Genomic DNA, 13080 nt, shown 5'->3' on the forward strand with positions numbered 1-13080 from the left:
CTCTCACCTATAAAACCAGGTATTCTACTCTAAACTATTGAAAACCATCTAAATAACCTCCGAGGTTGTTTTAAAGGTGATTTTGCTAAAGTGGCATATTAAAAAGTCTATATAACCCCCTAACATATTTATGGTTGGTTGTGCGACCTCATCAACTATAAAATATGATATTGTAGCTTTTAAAGCATCTAATAATGTTCAAATATTGGTCATGTATCACCACATTGGCATAAGCACACAGACCCATCGGCTGCCTCCCTCTTTGAACTCTTTTTTAGGCTTGTGCTACTGCCTGATGAGCACCAACTTATTTTCTACTTCACCTCATGCACTCCTCGACGACATTAAGCACATGCACTACGCTTGCGCCGCTCTCATTTTCTCCTCGTATGGCTATCTAAAAAATTGAAGGACGATCGGATGGAGGATGTGGGAGGGTTGAATGACGATGATGTAGGCGTGGCATGCTTGAGCTTAATCCATCAACGAGTGTTGGAAGGTGGAGCAGGAGATAAGGTGTCACATGCTACTCGTTGGACGGTGTATCAGTCTAGAAAGAGTAGGGAGGTGGAGGCAATAAATGGCCTGCGTGCAAGCATGTGTGTTTAGGCTAGCGTGGTGGGATACGGTGTTCACACAACCCTAAAGATCATCTGGTGAATCATTTGAACATTATTTAATGCTTTACGGGCTATAATATCATGTTTTATAGTTGAGGGGGTCATGTAGTCGACCTTTGATATGTTAGAGGGTTATATAGACTTTTTAATATGCTATATCAGCAAAACCACCTTCAAAACCGTCTCAGGAGGTTATTTAGACGGTTTTCAATAGTTTGAGGGGTAGAATACCGAGTTTTATAGTTAAGAGGTGAAGTAGATAACCACCAATAGTTGAGGGGGGTTAAGTAGACTTTTTCAGTTTATATTAGTAGTCTTTTTTTTTTAGAATTACACAGTATAACGTAGACGTCCATAACACGCACGCACACTCACCCATGTAAACACACGTACATAAACCCTACACTTATGAGTACATCGAAGGACTAAGCTGTCAGATTTTGAGATTCACGAAGTCACCACTGATGCCTCGCTGTAGACGGGGACATCGCCTAACATTGAAAGCGTAGCGTCGTTAAATCCTAAAATAAATAAAAAAAATACGAGCACCCATACCAAATTAAGGACTTAAACCCCCCACAAAAAAAAACTAACCAACTAATGTACGACCGATTCGCGTTTATATTAATAGTCATCTAACGGTGTCGTGGTGTAGTTGGTTATATCCGGTTTGAGTCCGGGCTACGCCACTTTATTTTGTAATCCATTTCTTTTATTTTTCGTTTTTCTTGTGCAAAAAAAACCTAGATGACTGGGGAACAAAATAACAAACCTAGGTCCCGTTCGCTGGTCTGAATTTTGGCTGAAACTGGCTGAAAAATACTGTTCCGGCTGAATTGTTGTGAGAGAAAAACACTGTTTCGGCTGAAAAAACAAGCCGAACAAGCCAAATTTAAGACAAGCGAACGGGGCCCTACACTCATGCGCAGCACTTTCAAACGGTGACAAAATTTTTAAATTTCGCCAAGTGTCATGGTTGTATGATTTAAAATCGAGTTTGGTGTTCCTCCTGTTCCATTACCCAGAGAAGCCTATTATTAAAAAAAAAGGCGAGCGAGTTCACATCTTGCTTGCGCCATGTGCCCCTGTTCCTCTCGCTGGGCGGCGCGCACGTGCCTTGCGCCGCCGGCGCCAACGCTGTTGGCCCATCCACTCCACCAGGCACCACTCCTCCCACCACACAAGGGCACGCCGCATGTCGCGAGGGGTCAAGCCAGTCCACCGCACGCGCATGGAGCTGGAGCGAACCATCGTAGAGCAGCACAGCTCCGGAAGCCTCGGCCTAGAGGATGCGCTCAACCTGTTCGATGAATTGCTTCCTCAGGCCAGGCTGGCCTCGGTGTATGCCTTCACTCGTGTCCTCACTGTCGTCGCTCGCGCGGACTCCTCGTCGTCACTGCGCCACAGCGCTGCGCTCGCCGTGTCCCTTTTCAATACCATGGCCCAGGCTGGCGTCAATAAGATGGCCGCCAATGCTTTCACCTTTGGCATCCTCATCCGTTGCTTCTGCACTGTAGGCCGCTTGGACCTTGCCTTTGCTGCCTTTGGCCATCTCCTCAAGACAGGATGGAGGGTGCAGGTCATGGCCCTCAACCAGCTAATCAAGGGTCTCTGTGATGGCAAGAGGACGGGTGATGCAATGGATATAGTGTTCAGACGAATGCCACAGCTTGGTTGTACACCTGATATTTTCTCCTACAACATTCTCATCAAGGGTCTCTGTGATGGCAAGATGACGAGCGATGCAATGGATATAGTGTTCAGACGAATGCCGGAGCTTGGCTGCACACCTGATGTTGTCTCCTACAACACTCTCGTCAAGGGTCTCTATGATGGCAAGAGGATGAGCGATGCAATGGATGATGGAGCTTGGCTGCACACCTAATGTTTTCTCCTACAACACTCTCATCAAGGGGCTCTGTGCCGTGAAGAGGAGTCAAGGGGCTCTCGAACTGCTGCTTCACATGATGGCTGATGATGGATTCAACTGCCCTCCCAATGTGATGTCATATAACACGGTCATCGATGGCTTCTTTAAAGAAGGTGAGGTCGACAAAGCTTACACCCTGTTTCATGAAGTGCTGGGTCGGGGGTTCCCACCTGATGTTGTGACATACAACTCAGTCATTGACGGCATGTGCAAGGCTCAAGCAATGGACAAGGCTGAAGCAGTCCTACAACATATGTTTGATAAAGGTGTTATGCCGGATGGTTGGTCATATAACAGCCTGATCCGTGGATATTGCTCTTTAGGACTGTTGGAAGAGGCAGTGAGACTGCTCAAAAAGATGTCTGGAGGTGGTCTTCAGCCGGATGTTGTCACTTACAGTATCCTGATAGACTATTATTACAAGATTGGAAGATGCACAGAAGCTAGGAATATCTTTGATTCAATGGTCCGGAGGGGTCAAAAACCCAATGTAACCACCTACTGCAGTCTGCTTCATGGGTACGCCACCAAAGGAGCTCTTGTTGATATGCATGATCTCCTTGATTTGATGATTCAAGACGGTATCCCGCTTGAACATCATGCCTTCAACATCCTGATACGTGCATACGCTAATCATGAAACGGTGGATAAGGCATTGACTGCATTTATAGAAATGCGACAGAAAGGTTTAATGTAGTCACCTACAGCACGGTCATTGACATTCTTGGCAAGAAAGGCAGAGTGGAGGATGCTGTGTCCCATTTCAATCAGATGGTCAGTCTCGGTTGTCTCCTGATATCATAAGTTTTACCTCACTAATACATGGTCTCTGTACCATTGGTGAATGGAAGAAGGTTGAGGATCTGTCTTTTGAAATGATCAATAGGGGCATCGATCCCAATACCATATACCTGAGCACAATAATGGACAGCCTATGCAAGGAAGGAAGGGTTGTGGAAGCACAGGATTTCTTTGATCGGATGAAACACATTGGTGTGAAACCAGATGTTGTTTCATATACTATACTGATAGATGGATATTGCTTAGATGGAAAGATGAATGAAGCAGTTAAGCAACTTCATCGTATGGTCTCCATTGGCTTGCGACCTGACCATTTTACTTACAATGCTTTGCTTAATGGCTACTGTAAGAACGGAAGGATTGATGATGCACTGGCTATTTACAGAGAAATGTTGAGCAATGATGTTAAACCTAATGCTATTACATATAATATTGCACGGGTTATTTCACGTTGGTAGGACTGTTGCTGCAAAGGATTTCTACATGAAAATCGTTGACAGCGGAACATAGTTGGGAATCGACACATACAACATAGTTCTTGGAGGGCGTACCCAGTGCAGAGAGCTCCCGCTCTGTGCGGGGTCTGGGGAAGGGTGTCAGTGGCAAGCCTTACCCTCACCCGTGCAATGCGAGGAGACCGCGACTCGAACCCAGGACCTTCCGGTCACAGGCGGTAAGACTCTACCGCTTGCACCAGGCCCGCCCTTCGACATAGTTCTTGGAGGACTCTGTGAAAATAGTTGTGTTGATGAGGCGTTGAGAATGTTTCAGGGCTTGCGTTCAAAAGAATTTCAGCTTGAGGTTTGGACTTTCAATATAATGATTAATGCCTTGCTGAAAGTTGGTAGGATTGATGAAGCAAAGGGCCTGTTTTCGGCTATCGTGATCAGTGGTCCATTGCCTGATAGAATAACCTACAGCTTAATGATACAAAGTCATATAGAAGAAGGTTTGTTGGAGGAGCTGATGAGCTTTTTCTATCTATGGAGAAGAATGGTTGTGCTGCCGACTCACGTATGCTAAATGCCATAGTTAGAAGACTACTTGAAAAAGGAGATGTGAGAAGGGCTGGGACCTACCTTACCAAAATTGATGAGAAGAACTTCCCCCTTGAAGCTTCCACTGCTGCTTTGCTGATTTCTATTATTTCAGAGGGGAAGTATCAGACAGAAGTGAAGTTTCTTCCTGAAAAATATCATTCTTTCATGGAACCTAGGGATGATTGAGACATTTTCCGGGTTTTACTGTGCTAGTTAGACACTACAGATTGTTAACTGAGAGTACATGGTCTCTTGTCCTGTAAATGTTATATTTGCAAGGTGCCACCTCTTGCAACCTTTCATAAGTTGGATTGAATCTAAACTCCAGAGAAGAAATCATTTCTATCTGTTCTTGGTATTGCCACAAAAAAAGTATTTTTACACTAAGACTTGCAGGTGCGTGCAGAAAGGAAGCTCCTTGATGACGCTCTTGACAGAACTAGTGTACAGTATGGCAGCTGGATGGATGAAGAGACATTGTTCTGGATGGACAGGAATCACATGAACAGCAGTTTGCAGTACGCCTGCTAATGCAGAACCTTCAAGAGTTGGAGACGAGTTTGGCTGGTAAAGACTTGAAGATGCTGGAGAGCGATATCCTTGTGCACATTTAGCAACTTGGAGCTCTAAGATCGTTTACTGCTTCTATGACCAGGGGCGCCACCCTGCTAGACACCCTAACACGTGTCTCATCATCACATGATCAATCAGACAGCTCTCTGCTTGACCAAATCATCAAGTTTGATCTAGAGACTCCTCTGGATGAGGAGCAAGTAAATACCGAAGTGGTCGTCGTCCGGAGGGGCAAGAGTCAAGAGAGGAAGCTGAGAAGAATGAGAGCGCCAGAGAAAGGATCCAGGGTCTCGGTAAAAGTGAATCCACCAAGACTCAGAAAATCACGGAAGGCGAGTAGCAGCCAGCTTATATCCGAGTGGAAAAGTCACCCAAGACGTAGAAGGAGCATTGTGCATGAGCAATCAGCACTGCTAGAGACCATCAAGGTACTATATTATGTGAAGCAGAATTCTTATCTTTACCAGTGAATTAGAATTACATTACAGCAGAGAATGCATGTCATATTCTTCAGGCTCTTTTTTTTTTGAAAGCCACCAGCAAGAATTTTGCTGGGCATGCATTAATAGAGAATAATATTCTTCAGGCTCTTGGTTCAGTTTAACTGATGTTTCTTTTTTTTTTTAAGTAAAAGGCAGGAGCTCTGCCGCTCAATTAAGTAAGGAAAAGAGGTTTATGTACACATGACACCCACTGTGCCAAACAAACTGGTCCTAGGACCAAAGAGTTACACGCCTGCCAATGCCCTATGTCTCTGCACTATGTCCTCTTTGGTCATGGAGGCCACCTGTTGTGCCGTCTTGTGTACATTTTCGAAGATCCTCCTATTCCTCTCCTTCCACAAGTTCCATGCAATGTAAATAACAACTCCATTGAAGCGCCTAAGTTCTTGCCTTGGCATCTTGCTAGCCGTATGTTCCCACCAAGCGGCGATTGAGGAAGGTTCTTGTTGTGGCAGCTGTAAAGCAAAATTTTCCCAAGATAGCACCTGAGCCCATACGGCTCTTGCAAAGGGGCATGACAAAGAGAGGTGTAGTCCTGTCTCCAAAGGACCATTACACAAGACACAATGGTCTTGGTGCGGCCATCCCCTTTTTTGAAGATTATCAGCCGTTAGGATTTTATCATGCAAGATAACTGATGTTTCTATATATACTGTATGTTTGTTGACCTGCATTCAGGAATGTGCAAGCCTTGAGAAGATGAGGGAGAAGATGGTGAAGGAGGGGCAGGAGGTAAGCTACCACAGGTGGGCAGAGGGAGCTGGTGTGGACTGTGGACGAGGCAGAGCTGATGAGCAGGCTGCAGGCAGGATACTGCTGCCGAGAGAGGCTGGTGGTGACCACCGAGTGGCTCGTCAGGTACATTGCGAGAACATACATCGGGATGGGGACGGCCTTGGACGATCTGCTTCAGGTTCATATATTACATTGCATCTTCATCAGTCACCATTAATTCTGATGATTGTCTCTTATTTAACATAGTAAATGAATACATATATATGCATATGCATCGACACTTGTCCGATCATTAATTAGATTATGTGCAAGCGACTGATGGATTTGCTCGGTTATTGTTGTGGAAATGGCATCGACTGCTGCAGACTGGGAAGATGGGTGTGCTTGATGGCGCCGAGAAGTTTGACAGCCGGAAGGGGTGCAGGTTCTACACGTACGTCAAGTACTGGATCAGGAAAGGGATGCTCGCTCTCCTGGCTGAAAACTCAGGAGTCACCCTGCTGCCTGTAAGCCTCTCTATGTCTCTCTCTGCAACCATCTGCTAGGAAACCTTTTGCCACTGGACTGATCACAATGCATGTTTCCAACGTCAGGCTGGCGCGCAAGTGCTCTTGCAGGGCCGTCTCGCTCTACTCGGGGAGATCGGGACCAGACAGCACACAAAGTTCACGGTATCAACCTCTACCATCACTGCATCATGCTTCGCAGTACACGTTTGACAATGAGTGATTTGTTTCTTGTTTTGTTCAGGAGGTGATCCCAGACGAGGCGGCGTCTCCGGAGGCTCCGAACGAGGCCGCGCTGTTCCGGGGCCAGCTGAGGGAGAGACTGTTGCTGGTGCTGGGTAGGCTGCCCGCGCGGGAAGGCCAAGTGCTGAGGCTGCGGCACAGGTTGGAGGACGGACGGCCGGTGCAGGTCGCTGGAGGAGATCGGCGGCATCTACCGCGTCTCCAAGGAGTGGATCAGGAAGATCGAGAAGCCGGCCATGGCAAAGCTCAGGGATGACGAGGACGTGCATCGCGATCTCCACGACTTCGTCTGCCACTTCTGATTAACCAGGATGCGCGTCGGACCTTCTGATGAAGTAGGCAGCCTTCGTTTAGTCGCTCAACTGCAGGTATATAAATAAAAGGCATGCTGTTGTGCAGGTATATAAATTGGTTGCTGAAGGTGACCTGAGATTGAGAAGCATGCTCCTGAGAAGCAGTAATCTTCAGTTTGTGCATGGTGCTGTAGTGCGTGGCCTGATATCTGCAGGGCAGTCTTTCTATAATACGCAATAAGTTAAAGTTACAATTTCTAGAAATATAGATGTTTCTAGGAACAATAGTCATGACAATGACATTGTATTATTACCTGGATGTATCAGCTATGGTTTGCATTTGGCTTGTTTTTAGATTGACTGTGATTTCCAGATTCTATGTTTGCATCTTGTCAAGGTAGCAGCCCGATCCTACTTACGTGTTCCGCTGTTTGTGTGTGGGCACGTGCATGCAATTGTAGCTTGGCCGTTGCATGTAGTTTCAGGAAATTTTACAACTTGGACAGTACGTATATCAGACTGAAATCACTGAATGAAGGGGGTATACTGCATAGAATATCACTCGCACCACGTCTACAGTGTACAGTATATACACAAACTATACAGGTATACATGATACGAGTAGAAATTTGTGGTCCATCACGGTTATAATGACGCTGGCATCACTGGAAAACGAAGATCTTATTAAATATTATATTTAGCAAATACGCGTGAGTCGAAATCACGCAATGGTGTCGTGGTGTAGTTGGTTATCACGTCAGTCTAACACACTGAAGGTCTCCGGTTCGAACCCGGGCGACGCCACTTTTTTTTTTTGGCCGTTTTGCTTCCCTTGGTGGTTGACAAGACTCAGGCCGGTAAAGAAGTCAACCCCATCTCGCTGGGACCGAGTTTGCTTCAAAAACCAAAGATCTGCCTTGACTTCGCGCCCAAAGGAACCCTTGGAAAGCTTAGGCCCCGTTTAGATCCAAAATTTTTTGGATTTTGGCTTACTGTAGCATTTCGTTTGTATTTGGTAATTAGTGTCTAATTATGGACTAATTAGGTTCAAAAGTTTCGTCTCGCGATTTCTCGACCAACTGTGTAATTAGTTTTTTTTTCGTCTACATTTAGTACTCCATGCATGTGCCGCAAAATTCGATGTGACAGATACTGCGCAAAATTTTTTGGAATCTAAACAGGCCCTTATTTCTGGTATGAGAGACTGCTAGTGGTCTTCACGAATATGTTATCAAGAATGTAATAAAAATGCCCTTGGAAAGCTTCTTTCTGGTATGAGAGACTGCTAGTGGTCTTCACGAATATGTTATCAAGAATGTAATAAAAATGCATGATACTTAACATATGGAGTAGTTCTCTTTGTTCTTGCAGAAAATTTTTTTTGGACATAACTGGCGCATACGCTTTAAATTGATAAAGGGGGTTTGTGAGGGTCTAAGCTACCTTCACGATGCTTCCATTGAACATTCTGATATAAACCTAGATAATATTTTTCTGGATAACAAAATGGTACCGAAAATATCAGACTTTGGTTTACCAAGGCTACTGGGCGAAGAAAACACCATAATGGCACAATCTCAGATGGGGAGCCAGCTGTAAGATTAATTCCCATTTGAACATCTTTTTTTAGTCATCTAATAAGCTTGTTTTCATTACTCTTTCTTATCTTTTGCATTTGTTATACAGGGAATTCTCGCAAGCTGAATCTAGTTACAAGCAAATAATCTCAAAAAAGATTGATATATTCAGCTTGGGTGTTATAATAAAAAGGATAGTGCTTTCTGGTGTAATGGACTATGTGAACACCCCAGACATGGAGGATCAGGCATTTATTGAGCATGTAAGAATATGTTTCTTTGTTTTATCCTAATATTAAATCAAGAGTGGTTTCTTTGTTGTCCTTCGTCCAGCATAGATTTTTCAGTTCGGTTCTGGTTCCATCCTGTCCATGTCCGCATTTAGTTGTTTTTCCATACAACAACAACAAAGACTTCCAGTTCCAAACAAGTTAGGGTAGGTTAGAGTTAAAAACTCAACATGAGCCCCTACTCACGGTTCAGGCATGTCAATAGCTGCTTTCTAAACACTCCTATCGAAACACAGATCTCTAGGTATATTCTAACCTTTTAAATATCTATTTATTGCCTATTTTCATGTCAATTTTAGTCTTCCTCTGCCTGTCCTCGCATTATTATCTTGACTTGGGACTCCAGAATGCACTAGAGTGCTCCCTTGGACATGGCCAAACCACCTCAAACCGATGTTAGACCAGCTTTTCTTCAATTTGTGCTACCCCTAGACGATCACGTATATCATCATTCTGAACTCGACTCATCCTTGTATGACCATAAATCCAGCGCAACATACACATTTCTACAACACTCAGTTGTTGAACATGTCGTCTTTTTGCAGGTCAACATTCTGCTCCATATAACGCGCATAGCGGGTCGAATCGTCGTTCTATAAAGCTCGCCTTTTAGCTTTTGTGGTACCCCTTGTCATAGAGAATATCAGATGCTTGGCGCCACTTCATCCACCCTGCTTTGATTCTATAGTTAATAAATAAACTCATCTTATATATATTATAACCTGATTTAGCTTATGGTTCAACTAATCAAATCATGAACTGAAATCTTGAGCAGTTTGTTGTCCAGTTGAATCTAATAAATGTGTCCCAACTGATCGAGAGAGATCTCTCTTCATAATCTTCAACCTTCAACGTATAGACCAGTCCTTGATACGTCGGCAACTAGAATTACATATTTTTATAGGTCAAAGGAACTCATAAAACTCGATATTTAACTATACCAACACATGGATAGTATGCAATTAAAGTTATAATTTATTTATATGTAAATATTTCTGTGTTTTGTGGTGGGTGAAAAATATATCAAGAATTTATTTCAAATTAGACATAGGCTTAATAGGACATTGTCGTATCATTGCTGATATTACTTTATATTATGGATGTCATAGTCATCATAAAATAAACTATAACTTTAAAAATATATAGATAGAAAGGATAAAACATAAATAGATGGGAAAAAGTCTACTCCACCCCCTCAACTATGGAAGGTGGTCTACATAACCCCCTCAACTATGAAACCGTCTGTTTTACCCCCTGAACTTTCCAAAACCGTCTAATTTACCCCCTGGGCGGTTTTTCAGGGCGGTTTGCTACAGTAACAGCGGGTTGGCTACAGTGAGAGCGGGTTTGCTACAGTACCGATGTTTTGAATTTTCTTTTTTTTCGTTGAATTTTTGAAAAATCATAGTAAATCATAGAAAAATCGTAAAATGAAAAATCTAATTTTATTGGACTCCACATGAGTAGATCTACACAGTGAATATATAATACGGTATGTTTTAGTACAAATTTTTTTTTGTAGCTTTAGATTAATTGGAAAATCCAATTTTGTCTGTAATTAATTAGAATTTATCTATAACTAAGTTATACATAGTCCAATGAGTACAAAATTTTTACTATAGTTCAAGCATACAATAATTAGCGTACCATAAAAATTTCACCATAATTGGACCATAGAAGCTGCAGCTATGAATTATTCCCATTAATTACAGACAAAATTAGATTTTCCAATTAATCTAAAGCTACAAAAAAAATTTGTACTAAAACATACCGTATTATATATTCACTGTGTAGATCTACTCATGTGGAGTCCAATAAAATTAGATTTTTCATTTTACGATTTTTCTATGATTTACTATGATTTTTTCAAAAATTCAACGAAAAAAGAAAATTCAAAACACCGGTACTGTAGCAAACCCGCTGTCACTGTAGCAAACCCGTTGTTACTGTAGCAAACCGCCCTAAAAACCGCCCAGGGGGTAAATTAGACGGTTTTGGAAAGTTCAGGGGGTAAAACAGACGGTTTCATAGTTGAGGGGGTTATGTAGACCACCTTCCATAGTTGAGGGGGTGGAGTAGACTTTTTCCTAAATAGATGCGTATCAATTTCGGTCCTAGTTTCCAATGAAGATTCGCTAGATTTTTTTCTCTCCTGTTGAGTAGTATATATGTTACCGTACTAAAGGACCAATTATATGTTGAAGGAAACTATTGCTGCGTCATCAATAAATATATATATATAACCCCCCTCCTCCCACACCAAAAAGAGAGAGATAGAAGCAACTCAAACGCCTTCCTTGACATTGTTGCTATTCCAGTTTTTCTCAAATTTGTTGTTATTAAAAGTATGATGTATTCTGTTCTAAAATTAGAGTATTATTCAACTTGTTATAGCAAATCCTTGTGTTAACATACGTATTCAACTTGTAGCAAATTTCTCCCTGGGGGAGAGGCTTGCATCTCTTGAGAACACGACTTAGATATCAGGAAAGTTAGGTCATTCTACGACCTTGCAACTTGTAATGGTAGAAGGTTGGTCGTGCCATCTCCTTTGGGTGGGTGTACGAACGGACGTGGGCTGCCTAGTGTGTAGGTGAGGCCGCCCTTGCCGCTAAGAGTTCTGCCCATCCTTGCGTGTCAATACCTTATAACCCCTTTAAAAGGAGAGAGAGAGAGAGAGAGAGAGAGAGAGAGAGAGAGAGAGAAAGAAAGAGGCAAAGAAATAGAGGGAGACAGGTGCATAAGTAATTCCTATAATGAATTTCTTAAGAACCATGTAATAAATGAAATATACTAAACTGGGAGCAATCAAATATTGCTAAGTCCTAGTATTTAGGACAGCTCAAAATTAGACCACAAGGGGATTTCTATATACACTAGGACTATAATATATACCAAATTAGGAAGGAAGGTCGGAATTAGCAATTGGTAAAAAAGAAAGGATATGGGCTTGCCCGTGTATAGAAAACAAAAGATATCTATTTTATGAAATTTCGTGATTTAGAACTTTAACTGTTGGAAACTTCTTAAGTTCTTCTGCTAGGCCTTGATTATTAGCAATTGGTAAAAAAGAAAGGATATAGGCTCGCGTGAGTAAAAACAAAATATACCTATTTTATGAAATTTTGTGATCTGGATCTTTAATTGGTGGAAACTCTTAAGTTCTCCTGCTAGGCATTGATTAATTAATCTAGGCTGCCCGAGAAATGTTATAACGTGTCTACCGAGCACACACACTACTCACGCCCGCTCAGTCCCCTCGGGAGGAAAATCCCTGGTGCAACCCCCGGTTGAATCCTGGACTGGTAATTGAACTCGGGCATGTGTCCTCCACGCCGAGAGAAGCTAACATCGCACTGTGAGCGCGTTTGCAGGTTGGGCGCTTTGACGAACCCCTGTGTGGGCTCCTTGCCTGACGTGAGGGGTGTGAGTACGTTATTTTTCAAAATAGCGTTGTCCTAAATACATGCTTTTGAACTGTAATATACAAAAAAAATATATTGACATACATGTTTCATTATCTCTATTTTGTTTACAGCTGAAAATAATCATATTATAAGGAATTAATCCTCATGTGGTTCCTGGAAAACGATGTTTGAAGTGTACGACCCACGTCTAGCAAATTTTTTTGAATGCAATTTCTTTTTAGCTCAACCCGCGGGGAAGACAGCCCTCGAACGTTGTGCTTAAGGTAGAAAGGAGACCTTCTCACGTGGTCAAGGCTCTTGGCCTATGCTTGCGTGAGGCAGACGAAAGGATTTTTTTAACCACATCCTAATGTTTACTCGTGCCCATGGAGAGTCAAACTCGGACCTAAGAAGTGCTATTAGAGTCACCTAAGCAATCTGGCTAGGCACCAGTCGCAATGCAATTTCTTTTTTAACGTAAACATCTAGAAAACTGAACACTTTTTGACTATGTACACAACACGCTTGTACTGTCTTCGATTTTTCAGGTACAGGACTCCTG

At 42.8% G+C, this 13080-nt stretch overlaps 1 non-coding gene and 2 pseudogenes across 1 annotated transcript; all 3 read left to right on the forward strand.

Annotated features, from left to right (window-relative positions):
* Positions 1-1758: 1758 nt before the first annotated feature.
* Positions 1759-4835, forward strand: LOC136513625 (protein Rf1, mitochondrial-like; annotated as a pseudogene).
* LOC136511381 (RNA polymerase sigma factor sigC-like) lies at positions 4636-7565 on the forward strand (annotated as a pseudogene).
* Positions 7566-7974: 409 nt separating this feature from the next.
* TRNAV-AAC (transfer RNA valine (anticodon AAC)) lies at positions 7975-8048 on the forward strand. The gene has a single exon. It is a non-coding gene; the product is annotated as a tRNA-Val (tRNA).
* Positions 8049-13080: the final 5032 nt, after the last annotated feature.

This window comes from Miscanthus floridulus, chromosome 16 (assembly GCF_019320115.1).
Source record: "Miscanthus floridulus cultivar M001 chromosome 16, ASM1932011v1, whole genome shotgun sequence".
Classification (NCBI taxonomy): domain Eukaryota; kingdom Viridiplantae; phylum Streptophyta; class Magnoliopsida; order Poales; family Poaceae; genus Miscanthus; species Miscanthus floridulus.